This window comes from Palaemon carinicauda, chromosome 20 (genome assembly GCF_036898095.1).
Source record: "Palaemon carinicauda isolate YSFRI2023 chromosome 20, ASM3689809v2, whole genome shotgun sequence".
In the NCBI taxonomy this organism is placed as follows: domain Eukaryota; kingdom Metazoa; phylum Arthropoda; class Malacostraca; order Decapoda; family Palaemonidae; genus Palaemon; species Palaemon carinicauda.
The window spans coordinates 18,130,580-18,145,579 of record NC_090744.1 but is presented as its reverse complement, the minus strand read 5'-3'; the positions used below and the strand labels follow the sequence as shown (position 1 = coordinate 18,145,579).

General features: G+C 37.3%; 1 long non-coding RNA gene across 3 annotated transcripts in view; it reads right to left on the bottom strand.

Annotated features, from left to right (window-relative positions):
• The window catches only part of LOC137659457 (uncharacterized), a 16,598-nt gene extending 2,552 nt beyond the window's left edge, over nucleotides 1–14,046 (bottom strand). Inside the window, exons 1-5 of one of the 3 annotated variants that reach the window (XR_011047544.1) lie at nucleotides 13,952–14,046; nucleotides 10,251–10,445; nucleotides 8,703–8,853; nucleotides 8,090–8,142; nucleotides 2,344–2,491 (exon numbers count right to left, since the gene is read on the bottom strand). This is a non-coding gene — a long non-coding RNA (uncharacterized lncRNA). Of the gene's footprint in view, nucleotides 1–2,343; nucleotides 2,492–3,768; nucleotides 3,938–8,089; nucleotides 8,143–8,702; nucleotides 8,854–10,250; nucleotides 10,446–13,951 lie in introns of all 3 variants that reach the window. The other 2 variants (XR_011047545.1, XR_011047543.1) reach the window with 2 other exon arrangements.
• Nucleotides 14,047–15,000: the final 954 nt, after the last annotated feature.

Below are 15,000 nucleotides of genomic sequence, written 5' to 3'. Positions count from 1 at the left end.
TACCGAGGATTTTGCAGACAGGGAATACCGAGGATTTTGTCGACATGGGAAACCGAGGGTTTTGTAAACATGGGAAACCGCGGATTTTGCAGACATGGGAAACGGCGGATTTTGCAGACAGGGGAAACCGCGGATTTTGCAGACAGGGGAAACCGCGGAATTTGCAGACAGGGGAAACCGCGGATTTTGCAGACAGGGGAAACCGCGGATTTTGCAGACAGGGGAAACCGCGGATTTTGCAGACAGGGGAAACCGCGGATTTTGCAGACAGGGGAAACCGCGGATTTTGCAGACAGGGGAAACCGCGGATTTTGCAGACAGGGGAAACCGCGGATTTTGCAGACAGGGGAAACCGCGGATTTTGTAGCCAGGGAATACCGAGGATTTTGCAGACTGGGGAAACCGCGGATTTTGTAGCCAGGGGAAACCGTGGATTTTGTCGACACAAGAAACCGAGGATTTTGACGACACAAGAAACCGTGGATTTTGTCGACACAAGAAACCGTGGATTTTGTCGACACAAGAAACCGAGGATTTTGTCGACACAAGAAACCGAGGATTTTGTCGACACAAGAAACCGTGGATTTTGTCGACACAAGAAACCGAGGATTTTGACGACACAAGAAACCGTGGATTTTGTCGACACAAGAAACCGAGGATTTTGTCGACACAAGAAACCGAGGATTTTGTCGACACAAGAAACCGAGGATTTTGTCGACACAAGAAACCGAGGATTTTGTCGACACAAGAAACCGAGGATTTTGTCGACACAAGAAACCGTGGATTTTGTCGACACGAGAAACCGTGGATTTTGTCGACACAAGAAACCGTGGATTTTGTCGACATAAGAAACCGAGGATTTTGTCGACACAAGAAACCGAGGATTTTGTCGACAGAAGAAACCGAGGATTTTGTCGACATAAGAAACCGTGGATTTTGTCGACATAAGAAACCGTGGATTTTGTCGACATAAGAAACCGAGGATTTTGTCGACACAAGAAACCGAGGATTTTGTCGACACAAGAAACCGAGGATTTTGTCGACACAAGAAACCGAGGATTTTGTCGACACAAGAAACCGAGGATTTGGTCGACACAAGAAACCGCGGATTTTGTCGACACAAGAAACCGTGGATTTTGCCGACACAAGAAACCGTGGATTTTGTCGACACAAGAAACCGTGGATTTTGTCGACATAAGAAACCGTGGATTTTGTCGACATAAGAAACCGTGGATTTTGTCGACATAAGAAACCGTGGATTTTGTCGACATAAGAAACTACAGGTTTTGTCGACATAGGAAACGAAATGGTGGATTTGCTAAATTTTGTTGACATAGGAAACTAAAATTTGCTGAGATAGGAAACTAAATTTTGTTGACATAGGAAACTAAAATTTGCTGAGATAGGAAACTAAATTTTGTTGACAGAGGAAACTAAAATTTGCTGAGATAGGAAACTAAATTTTGTTGACATAGGAAACTAAAATTTGCTGAGATAGGAAACTAAATTTTGTTGACAGAGGAAACTAAAATTTGCTGAGATAGGAAACTAAATTTTGTTGACAGAGGAAACTAAAATTTGCTGAGATAGGAAACTAAATTTTGTTGACAGAGGAAACTAAAATTTGCTGAGATAGGAAACTAAATTTTGTTGACATAGGAAACTAAAATTTGCTGAGATAGGAAACTAAATTTTGTTGACAGAGGAAACTAAAATTTGCTGAGATAGGAAACTAAATTTTGTTGACATAGGAAGCTGGATTTTCGTAGAAGTATTTTGTCATTGAGGCAAAAGAGAATTTCCATTGCAAAATGTAACTATTTATATATGTAAACTAATCAAGTTTGGATTTCTTCAACATTAAGTATGATTTTACTGAACTTTTTTTTTCAGGAAGACTTTTGAATAAAAATGTGCTGGTTAAAAATAAGAGGCTTGTTTCTAATGCATACTATCGCGAACAACTTTTAAAAATCTTAATCATTAATCAAATTTATATTAATAATCACTATGATATTCTTAAAAATTCGTATTTAATTAAGCTATTTATTTGAATAAAAAAAAAGTTTTATTATGTTCTTTAGAAATTGACGTAAAAAATATAAAAAAATTAGAATATTTTCCAAAAGAAAAAAAAATAAGAAAAAAAAAAGGATTCAAGGACAAAGATTAATTTCTCTGTTTCTGTTATGAAACAACCAAGTAAATTATTTTCTTCATAATAGAAAAATAAATAATCTCAAACCTACGCAGACTGACTTTTTGGAAAAAAATAATATTGAAAAAGCATGTTTACATATGTAACAAAAGATGAATTACTAGCTGGTTTTTAAATCTTTATACCTGCGACTGAACAAAGCTTCTCTTATTTTCTTCAGGTGGCCGAGAGAAACCATTGTTAAATCTCATGTCAATTCTTTTCTTTTTAAAACTTGTTTGGCAGTTTTCTCTTTCTTCCAAATGCATTAATTTCACCTCAATCCCCAGGGTTCTGGAAAAAAAAGTTGATTAAAGCTGGAGAATAAAAGAAAAAAAAAATAAGATCTTTGACTTTCGGCACTCAATCTTTGTTGAGCTAAAAAGGTTACACCTAGAAGTGCAAATTTTTGTACATATGATAAAGTTGAGTAGGATGATACCACAGTTATACATTAAGTTTAAAGGTTTAAAGGTCGCTCGTGAATGGCAGAGGCAAAGGACAGTGACATTGCCCTAGCAATCAGGACAATGCCCTAGAGACTGACCCTATATTATATGATCAGCGCCCAAGCCTCCTCTCCACCCAAGCTAGAACCAGGGAGGACCAGGCAGTGGCTGCTGATGACAACAGATAGACCTATAGGCTCCCCCAAACCCCCCAACCTTAGCTCACAAGGATGGTAAGGTTGCAGACACTAATGGCACTAACGAGTCTGAGCGGGACTCTAACCCCCGTCTGGCAAACACCAGACAGAGACGTTACCAATCAGGCCACAATAGTTATTATAGATCTATAAGGAAGTTCAATTGACAGAGACAAACGTTGAAGTGAAATTATGTTAAAACCTAGATCATCATCTACTACTACTACTACTACTACTACTACTATTTTTAGTAGGAGATCTGGCCCAAACCTAGATCTTCATGGTCTATGCATTTACTGACACAACTCTTCACGTGTCATTAAGATTATGCACAATGCTTTCTAAAATCTAAAAGCTCTGGCTTTGTTGAAAGATAGAAGGCATATATAACGTACATGGATTTAGCTGATAGGTCACATCGAAAGAAGTGGAATGCGAAATTTTGATCAGATAAAATTGAAATATCGAAGTTTGTAATGTTTCAAATAAAAAAAATGATAATTGCAGTATCGAACTTGGCAAAATTTCATTAACTAGTAATAGAATATATATATTCATAATTATCTAGATCAGATAAAATTTAAATATCAACCTTTACAATGCTTCAAATAAAAAATAGGAAAATTGCAATATCTAACTTATGCAAAGTTTCAGAAATTAGTATTAAAATATACATATTCCTAATTATCTAAAAGAAAATTAAAAAGAAATAAAATGAAAGAATCTGAAGTTAGATTTGAAAGATAGATTGAAATTGGATTCACTGAACAAAAACAGATTGATAGGGGAATCCAGAGAGAGAGAGAGAGAGAGAGAGAGAGAGAGAGAGAGAGAGAGAGAGAGAGAGAGAGAGAGAGAGAGAGATAACATTTGTTTAAAAGATAAAAATAATATTTAAATATATGTAACTGAAATAAACTTATACCTGCGTTTCCCGATATGAATAAATGCATCGTTAAAGAATAGCTGGATAGTCAGCCAAATTCATCAAACAATAACAAAGCGCTTTGTGGTTATGTCAGAACCAATCAAAACCAACTCATCCTTTTCGAATGATGCCAGTCGCCACCAACAAGTGGAACGGCTGTAGTTACCTGTAATAAATACTATATCATAAGGTTTTGAATATATAGGAAATAGAGAATATTGCTTTGGGAGTCTTGGAATTACTTCAGGTGAAGAGTTTTGTGATAGTTGGAATCGGTAAACAGGGGGCTATATGTTTCGCTCTTTTGTGAAACTAAAAACATGCAATGCAGATTGGGAGACTGGAAAAGGCTTTATGAAGTTCCACCTGGAATGGCATAATAAGTGGGGAAGAATGACTCTGGGGGAGAATGACTGTGGGGAACAAGGACTATGGGGAACAAGGACTGTGGCGAACAAGGACTGTGGGGAACAAGGACTGTGGGGAACAAGGCAAGTGGGAAGAATGACTGTGGGGAACAAGGCAAGTGGGGAAGAATGACTGTGGGGAACTAGGCCTGTGGGGAAGAATTACTGTGGGTAACTAGGCCTGTGGGGAAGAATGACTGTGGGTAACTAGGCCTGTGGGGAAGAATGACTGTGGGTAACTAGGCCTGTGGGGAAAAATGACTGAGAAACAAGGACTGTGGGGAACAAGGCCTGTGGGGAAGAATGACTGTGGGGAACAGGGCCTGTGGGGAAGAATGATTGTGAGGAACAAGGCCTGTGGGGAAGAATGACTGTGAGGAAGAAGGCCTGTGGGGAAGAATGACTGAGGAAGAAGGCCTGTGGGGAAGAATGACTGTGAGGAACAAGGCCTGTGGGGAAGAATGATTGTGAGGAACAAGGCCTGCGGAGAAGAATGACTGAGAAAGAAGGCCTGTGGGGAAGAATGACTGTGAGGAACAAGGCCTGTGGGGAAGAATGATTGTGAGGAACAAGGCCTGCGGAGAAGAATGACTGAGGAAGAAGGCCTGTGGGGAAAAATGACTGTGATGAACAAGGCCTGTGGGGAAGAATGACTGTGGGGAACAAGGCCTGTGGGGAAGAATGACTGTGGGGAACAAGGCCTGTGGGGAAGAATGACTGTGAGGAACAAGGCCTGTGGGGAAGAATGACTGTGAGGAACAAGGCCTGTGGGGAAGAATGACTGTGGGGAACAAGACCTGTGGGGAAGAATGACTGTGAGGAACAAGGCCTGTGGGGAAGAATGACTGTGAGGAACAAGGCCTGTGGGGAAGAATGACTGTGGGGAACAAGGCCTGTGGGGAAGAATGATTGTGAGGAACAAGGCCTGCGGAGAAGAATGACTGAGGAAGAAGGCCTGTGGGGAAAAATGACTGTGAGGAACAAGGCCTGTGGGGAAGAATGACTGTGAGGAACAAGGCCTGTGGGGAAGAATGACTGTGGGGAACAAGGCCTGTGGGGAAGAATGACTGTGAGGAACAAGGCCTGTGGGGAAGAATGACTGTGGGGAACAAGGCCTGTGGGGAAGAATGACTGAGGAAGAAGGCCTGTGGGGAAGAATGACTGTGAGGAACAAGGCCTGTGGGGAAGAATGATTGTGAGGAACAAGGCCTGCGGAGAAGAATGACTGAGGAACAAGGCCTGTGGGGAAGAATGACTGTGAGGAAGAAGGCCTGTGGGGAAGAATGATTGTGAGGAACAAGGCCTGTGGGGAAGAATGATTGTGAGGAACAAGGCCTGCGGAGAAGAATGACTGAGGAAGAAGGCCTGTGGGGAAAAATGACTGTGAGGAACAAGGCCTGTGGGGAAGAATGACTGTGGGGAACAAGGCCTGTGGGGAAGAATGATTGTGAGGAACAAGGCCTGTGGGGAAGAATGATTGTGAGGAACAAGGCCTGTGGGGAAGAATGATTGTGAGGAACAAGGCCTGTGGGGAAGAATGACTGTGGGGAACAAGGCCTGTGGGGAAGAATGACTGTGGGGAACAAGGCCTGTGGGGAAGAATGACTGTGAGGAACAAGGCCTGTGGGGAAGAATGACTGTGGGGAACAAGGCCTGTGGGGAAGAATGATTGTGAGGAACAAGGCCTGTGGGGAAGAATGACTGTGGGGAACAAGGCCTGTGGGGAAGAATGACTGTGGGGAACAAGGCCTGTGGGGAAGAATGATTGTGAGGAACAAGGCCTGTGGGGAAGAATGACTGAGGAAGAAGGCCTGTGGGGAAGAATGACTGTGAGGAAGAAGGCCTGTGGGGAAGAATGACTGTGAGGAACAAGGCCTGTGGGGAAGAATGACTGTGAGGAACAAGGCCTGTGGGGAAGAATGACTGTGAGGAACAAGGCCTGCGGAGAAGAATGACTGAGGAAGAAGGCCTGTGGGGAAGAATGACTGTGAGGAACAAGGCCTGTGGGGAAGAATGATTGTGAGGAACAAGGCCTGCGGAGAAGAATGACTGAGGAAGAAGGCCTGTGGGGAAGAATGATTGTGAGGAACAAGGCCTGTGGGGAAGAATGATTGTGAGGAACAAGGCCTGTGGGGAAGAATGATTGTGAGGAACAAGGCCTGCGGAGAAGAATGACTGAGGAAGAAGGCCTGTGGGGAAAAATGACTGAGGAACAAGGCCTGTGGGGAAGAATGACTGTGAGGAACAAGGCCTGTGGGGAAGAATGACTGTGGGGAACAAGGCCTGTGGGGAAGAATGACTGAGGAACAAGGCCTGTGGGGAAGAATGACTGTGGGGAACAAGGACTATGGGGAAGAATGACTGAGGAAGAAGGCCTGTGGGGAAGAATGACTGTGAGGAACAAGGCCTGTGGGGAAGAATGATTGTGAGGAACAAGGCCTGCGGAGAAGAATGACTGAGGAACAAGGCCTGTGGGGAAGAATGACTGTGAGGAAGAAGGCCTGTGGGGAAGAATGATTGTGAGGAACAAGGCCTGTGGGGAAGAATGATTGTGAGGAACAAGGCCTGCGGAGAAGAATGACTGAGGAAGAAGGCCTGTGGGGAAAAATGACTGTGAGGAACAAGGCCTGTGGGGAAGAATGACTGTGGGGAACAAGGCCTGTGGGGAAGAATGATTGTGAGGAACAAGGCCTGTGGGGAAGAATGACTGTGGGGAACAAGGCCTGTGGGGAAGAATGACTGTGGGGAACAAGGCCTGTGGGGAAGAATGACTGTGGGGAACAAGGCCTGTGGGGAAGAATGACTGTGAGGAACAAGGCCTGTGGGGAAGAATGATTGTGAGGAACAAGGCCTGTGGGGAAGAATGACTGTGGGGAACAAGGCCTGTGGGGAAGAATGACTGTGGGGAACAAGGCCTGTGGGGAAGAATGATTGTGAGGAACAAGGCCTGTGGGGAAGAATGACTGAGGAAGAAGGCCTGTGGGGAAGAATGACTGTGGGTACAAGGACTGTGGGGAAAAATGAACGTGAGGAACAAGGCCTGTGTGGAAGAATGACTGTGGGGAGAATGAATGTGGGGAAGAATGACTGTGGGGAACAAGGACTGTGGGGAATAAGGACTGTGGGGAACAAGGACTGTGGGGAAAAATTAACGTGAGGCAAAATGAACGTGAGGAACAAGAACTGTGTGGAAGAATGACTATGGGGAACAAGGCCTGTGGGGAAGAATGACTGTGCGGAAGATTGACTGTGGGGAGGCACGAATTTGGGACGAATGACTGGACAAGAATAATTACGGGCAAAAATGGCGAGAATGACTGTGGGGATGAATAAACACGAGGAAGCTTTGATTTGGGAAGAAACACTGTGGGGAAGAAAGACTACGGGGAAGAATGACTATTGGGAAGCACGAATTTTGGACGAATGACTAGGCAAGAATGACTACGGGCAAGAATGGCAAAATGACTGCGGGGATGAATAAAAATGAGGAAGCATGGATTTGGGAAGAATGACTGTAGGGAAGAATGACGGAGGTGGGGGGGATGTTGATGACTGTGGGCAAGGATGACTGTAGCCAAGAATGACAAGAATGACTGCAGGCAATACTGGAAATAATGACAGGGGAAAAAATGGCAGCGGGCAAGAATGACCGTAACAGTGGGGAAAAATGAAATGAGGGAAAAATAATTGCTGGCAAAAATGCCAATGCTTAAGATGTTACGAAATGATGGGCAAGAATTAACTTTTAAAACTGGAATATAATGGTCCAGCAAATATGGTGTAAATATGGTAATAGCTCTACCTTCATTTTTAAACTTGTCACTGATTAAAAGTATTGAACATAATCAGGAATTAAAATATAATTACCCATTTGATCTTTTTTCGTTTGAAATTAATGAAGAGATTCTTACTTTGAACAAGTCTCTGATCCAGCCTTATATCCCTAATCTCTCGACACCGACTTCTGAAATATATGAGGAACTAATTAGTAACAAGAAATACGTGATAAGAAATACTTTAAGAATAAAATTAAACAAATTAACTAATTTTTCAATTGAGGAAAATAATTGAAACCTAAACTTTAATAGAATTTGTATTGAGAATTTTATATTTAATTTTTACGTCAAAGTAACAAAAAATTAAATATGAACTGATGACTGGAGCTAAAATAATTCTCAAAAAAGTGTGCAAATTAATATTTGGTAAACGTTGAGAGAATTATATTAATGATAATAAAAGATAAGTAAAATATGATACTTAAAATGTTTGATAAAAAACCGAGAAATGCACAGTATTGATAAAATTATAAAATGTAGCAAGGACGAAAATATATATAACAGAATATTTGAAAATAAAATGAAAATAATATTTGAAAGAAACCAAAATTATTTTGAAAATATTTAATGTTATCTCCAGAACTTAAGACTTAAAAAGGAAGGAGAGAGAGAGAGAGAGAGAGAGAGAGAGAGAGAGAGAGAGAGAGAGAGAGAGAGAGAGAGAGAGAGAGAGAGAATATAACCTTACCCGATATCGATAACTCCCGAAATACGAGAATTGCGACCCAATGTAATGTCTTTCGAAAACTGTCCCAGAAATCAGATTTTATGAAAACTTCAGAATATTTCGACTAAAGGAACCAGGAGCCAACGTTCGTTCAGAACGAGGTGTATCACATCTGAAGAGAGAACAGGTAAATCCATTTTGGGTAGAATGGGTGTAAAGACCATCTTGAGAATGCGGAGAAGGAACTGTAGAATGAAGATAAATGTAGAATGAAGATAAATGTAGAATGAAGATAAATGTAAACAGAAAAATTAAGATCTCGATTTAGGAGGAAGGAGAAAAAGCATGAAGATAAATGCATAAACAAGGAAAAAATAAGATTTCGATTTAGGAAGAAGGAGAAAAAGCATGAAGATAAATGCATAAACAAGGAAAAAATAAGATTTCGATTTAGGAAGAAGGAGAAAAAGCATGAAGATAAATGCATAAAAAAAGGGAAAAAATAAGATTTCTATTTAGGAAGAAGGAGAAAAAGCATGAAGATAAATGCATAAACAATGAAAAAATAAGATTTCGATTTAGGAAGAAGAAAAAGCATGAAGATAAATGCATAAAAAAAGGAAAAAATAAGATTTCGATTTAGGAAGGAGAAAAAACTTGAAGATAAATGCATAAAAAAAAGGGAAAAAATAAGATTTCTATTTAGGAAGAAGGAGAAAAAGCATGAAGATAAATGCATAAACAATGAAAAAATAAGATTTCGATTTAGGAAGAAGAAAAAGCATGAAGATAAATGCATAAAAAAAGGAAAAAATAAGATTTCTATTTAGGAAGAAGGAAAAAAGCATGAAGATAAATGCATAAACAAGGAAAAAAAAAATAAGATTTCGATTTAGGAAGAAGGAGAACATGGATAAATGTATAAACAAGGAAAAAAAAATAAGATTTCGATTTAGGAAGAAGGAGAAAAAGATATGCATGTACTGAAGAGGTAAAGAGCTCAAGGAAACACTGAATTACATTCCTTTAAGGTCTGGATAAGATGAAAAGAAGTCTTCCAAGAAAATGCAAATTTGGAACAATAAAAAAATAGAAGCCTAATGTCATGCAAGTAGAATTCTGTGAATTCTGTACTTTTAGTGGACCACCAGCCCAATTTAAAGCATATCTTGGAATATTCTATTTTTTTGAATAAGGATGAACTTAAATTCTTGTCGACTCTTGATGCTAATAATACTTAGGTCCTACTACTTAAGATTGCCAATATGTTTCTTATGCCAATATATTTCTTATGTAAGAATATATGAAAATGAAATTGCTAATATATTTCTTATATATGAATATATGAAAATAAATAGGCAATCAATTATCAAGATAAAGACTCTTCATGCTAATACTTTAGGGACTACTACTTGAAGATTGCCAATATATTTCTTATCTAGGAATATATGATTGTTGATATGTTTCTTATGTAGGAATATGTTAAAATGAAGGGCAATTAATCATAGAAATATTCTTCATACAATATTTAATAGATTCTATTCAACTACCATATATAAAGTTTATTACCAAATATTGTGGACGTCCTGTGGACCACCGAAAAGTCATCATGGACCAGTAGTGGTCCATAGATCACCTGGTTGAGAAGTGTGGTTCAGGGGGGGGGGGTTACCTTCTGAACGCTGAGGGATAGTAGGTCTTTAGGCCTAAAATGTTCAGATACACATTAACTCGAAGGTAAATTGTATCAACTTCCATAAAAACCTGAAATTTAAAGGCTTATAAAACAATACAGAACGAAAATTTCATTTGAAAACAGCACACAGATTACATAGTTAAAACTAACCTCATTATCTATAATTATCTATAATTAGACATTTTAGTAAGTGTCTGTATATTCCTCCTCCATCAAAAACAGTCGATGTGAATAAAATCCTACTTTAATAATGAATTCTATTTTAAACATCAAATGAATACCAAGCTTCTATGAAACATTTAATCATAATTCTGGACTTTTAAATCTTTATAGAATATTAACACAGAAATTCCATAGAGAAAATGTTATTCATACGCTTGTTTTCCTGTTAGAGCACTCAGGCTTCCTAGATACCCCTTTTTAAACTAAAGGGGAACTCAGTAGAGCACAGACCTCCGCCATGGCAGCTTATTTCTCGACCTTTTGCTCGACCTTGACCTTTGACCTTAACATGTATTAATTGGCGTGGATTTTCATACACTCAAATATGAACCAAGTTTGAAGTCTGTAACAACGATGTCTAAACCTATGGCCGATTACGTGAATTGGACATTTCGCTTGATTGGAACCTTGACTTTTGACCTTGACCTTCCGAAATTTAATTTCCAGCTTTTTCCATAAAAGTTAATCCCTGAAAGTTTCATTACCCTACGATCAAAATTATGGCCAGGAAGCTGTTCACATACAAACAAATACACAAAAAAAAAATACAAATAGGGGAGAAAACATAACCTCCTCCCATCTTCGTTGGCGAAGGTAATTAAAGCTGTATCCTTCCTAGTACTGAAAACTGCAATTTTAGGCTATAAAGGATATTTATATTTATATAAGGGAATTTTAGGATATTTATAATTATATAAGGGACAGGCAAATAAGATTAACAAAGAAATTATATGCTTTTTGGAACTGGCATCGTAGGAAACATTTATGCTACATTTGACCACAGGCGATTGTTTTTGGGGCGTTTATCAGTGAATAGTTTATATATACATGTATTCTATATAAATTCAACCTGACGAACAATAATTAAATATAAAACTATAATTCTATAATAGTAATTCTATGTACCAAGCGTTCGGTCGTTGGAATTCATCAATTAGCTGTAAAATAGTTTTGGCAGAAGCAAGTCCTCATTTGTTAACTATGTCACGAGGCAACTGGTGTCAAGGTATAATGGCTAATCTAGAATATATGACATACGGAGAGAGAAAGAGAAAGAGAAAGAGAAAGACTATACGGATTTCCAGAATTTTATACTGACTTATGCATGTAGCTCCTCGTCTATTTTTTTTTGCAACCACCCTTTTAAGTAAATACATTCCCATTCCGAGTTTGTAATCAAGCAGAAAAAAATTAATTTAACATTTTTAAACTTTTCAGGACGTTATTACGTTATACAAAAAGGTTTCCTGTTCATATTAACCCTTTGCCACATATTACAAATAAAAAAGGGTTGTAATAATGTTTTCTTTGCAAGTGCTGCTTTACATATCCCGGGAGTGTAATGCCATTGACCTTGGTGCAAAGGGGGAAGCTATTTCGAGATTCTTAACCAAATACTCCTCTAGGAATAAAAAGAAAAAAAAAAGATATACATCAGTTTCAAAAGAAAAAAGAGAGTTAACAGTATTCAAAACTTTATAAGAATAATTCTCTCTCTCTCTCTCTCTCTCTCTCTCTCTCTCTCTCTCTCTCTCTCTCTCTCTCTCTCTCTCTCCGATTTCGGTGTTCATTATAAGATTTTAGCTTTCAGAGCACTAAGAAATATTCTAAATTTGTTTCTAAAATCTGATTTCTCATTCACCGTCTAATTTTTTTTTAAACGAAGATTTACCATGATCAAACAGGCACACTATAATCAGCATTTTTATTGTGCTTGAACCAGTCTTTGTATGTGTATATATACACACATATATATATATATATATATATATATATATAATGTATAATATACATATACATATATATATAATGTATAATATACATATACATATATATATAATGTATAATATATATACATATATATATATAATGTATAATATATATATATACATATATATATAAAATGTATAATACATATATACATATATATATATAATGTATAATATATATATACATATATATATATAATGTATAATATATATATACATATATATATATAATGTATAATATATATATACATATATATATATATATATATATATATATATATATATATATATATATATATATATATATGTATAATATATATATATATATATATATATATATATATATATATACACATATATATATAATGTATAATATATATATATACATATATATATATAATGTATAATATATATATATATATATATATATATATATACATATATATATAATGTATAATATATATATATATATATATACATATATATATAATATATATATATATATATATATATATATATATATATATATATATATATATATATATATATATATATATATTTATACAAGTGTATGTAAATAAGCTCTATCGATTTTAAAATATTTCTTCAACAAAGGTGACCTTACAAAAATTTCTAACGGTTTTATATACATACAGGCCCTCCTTATTAGCAGGAGTTTGGTAACACACACACCCAAAAATCCGCGAATGCTTGGCTCCTTGGGGTGAGTCAACTCATAACCTATGTCGCTGACCATAGCCTTTGCGGTTGAATAACACCCTACGTAACAAACTGTACTGCACTACAGTGTTTTCATGTGGTTTCTATGATGGAATAGCAATTTACAATACTTTTTAAGGCTTATTTTATAATGCTATAAGTATTGTAATCAATGACCACAATTCATTAAGTAAACCAGTGTACTGTACATACAGTACATGTCAAGACAACTCATGAGTCATCACCAAACTTGCCAAACAAAACATCCTTTTTACTGTCCAACAACACTCGTGGAGACTGTAGTGTATGTTACTGCAATTTATGTACAGCACTATCAGTAAAGTATAGCTTAATTAGCCAAAGTGAGACGACATATCACGCAAGTGTTGGTGAAGCAGAGTCACAACCCTAGCAACTCTTCACTAAAGTATGGTAATAACATGAAAGCATGGTACTGATTTCATGTACATACTGTGCGGTGTACATTACACATAATTAAATATAAATACTGTATTGAAGAAAAAGCAAGTGATACAACCAACTGTTTTCATAGAAAGTTCTACGCGGTAACTTCCAGTGATGAATGATGCAATTGTTAAGGTATAGAATGGTTTTGATTGCATTCATTACAGTACTGCAACTCTAATACCATAGGTAATAATGTAAATAATTTACTCTAAAAACTAAACACTGTATGGTACTATACGTACAAACTCCTGTAAAAAATACTATAATTAGAATTTATTCTACACATTTTACAAATAGAAGTTAGTACTGTACATGTACAATATGTACTTACAGTACATATACAGCGTAATGCAGGGGTATTTACAAATCAAAGTTTAAATATTATGACAACTTACCAGAAAATATTCCACAAAGAGGCACAGGGGCGAGGTGGACAAGGATAAGCCGTGCAGTTGTAAACGGATGGGAATGAAGTGTCTAAGTTGACAAGTCATCACGCTGTAAAGAAAAACAAAAAAAGGATTGGTATAGATTATAATGGAACTGCAAAATACAAAGTACTTGCTATTTTCTACAGTACGTATGCAAAATTTACATAATTGAATTTTTAACTATATTACGTTGTGCTATAATTTTAATTTAATTAAGATTTACTTAATTTTTATTTTATTAAATTTACATTACAGTACAATTACATATCCTCGGTACTCTAGTACTGTATGTATTAAAAGTCTATTATAGTAATTTTCAAACTTTTTACACTTTTTGAAAATTTAAATTTGCTCAACAATATCTTGCCATTCTGGTATGAATGGAAGAGGATCGTCTATGCCATCATTATCACTGAGCTCCACTAGGGATGCTGTAGGCGGGGTTGCCAGAAGAGGGGTTGCAGGCTTTTCATACTCAGGAGAATTAGTGGTTGGAAGTGGTAGTGATGGAGTTTTGTAATATTTCATAAAGTGCAGTTATGATAAATAATGTTACACTACTGTATATTTTTTCAACAAGTGACAAAAAATTCTAAAAAAAATCACATGCGTTTAGATAAGAGAAATTGAAAAGAAATCACACCGTAAGCATACCAGTTCTTAGCTGCCATGAAATTAGGAGCACTGTATTCCTCTTAGGCAACGAACGTTTTCTGTGGCATCTTACACTGTTAGCTTTCCTGCCAATCTACTGTCCTGAGCTGCCTTGAAACTGAGAGCGCGGAATTCCTCCTAGGTAACGAAAGTTTTCTGTGGTATCTTACACCGTTAGCCTTCCTGTCAATCTACTGTCCCGAGCTGCCTTGAAACTGGGAGCACTGAATTCCTCCTGGGCAACGAACGTTTTCTGTGGCATCTTACACCGTTAACCTTCCTGTCAATTTACTATCCCGAGCTGCCTTGAAACTGGGAGCACGGCATTCCTCTTAGGCAACGAACGTTTTCTGTGGCAT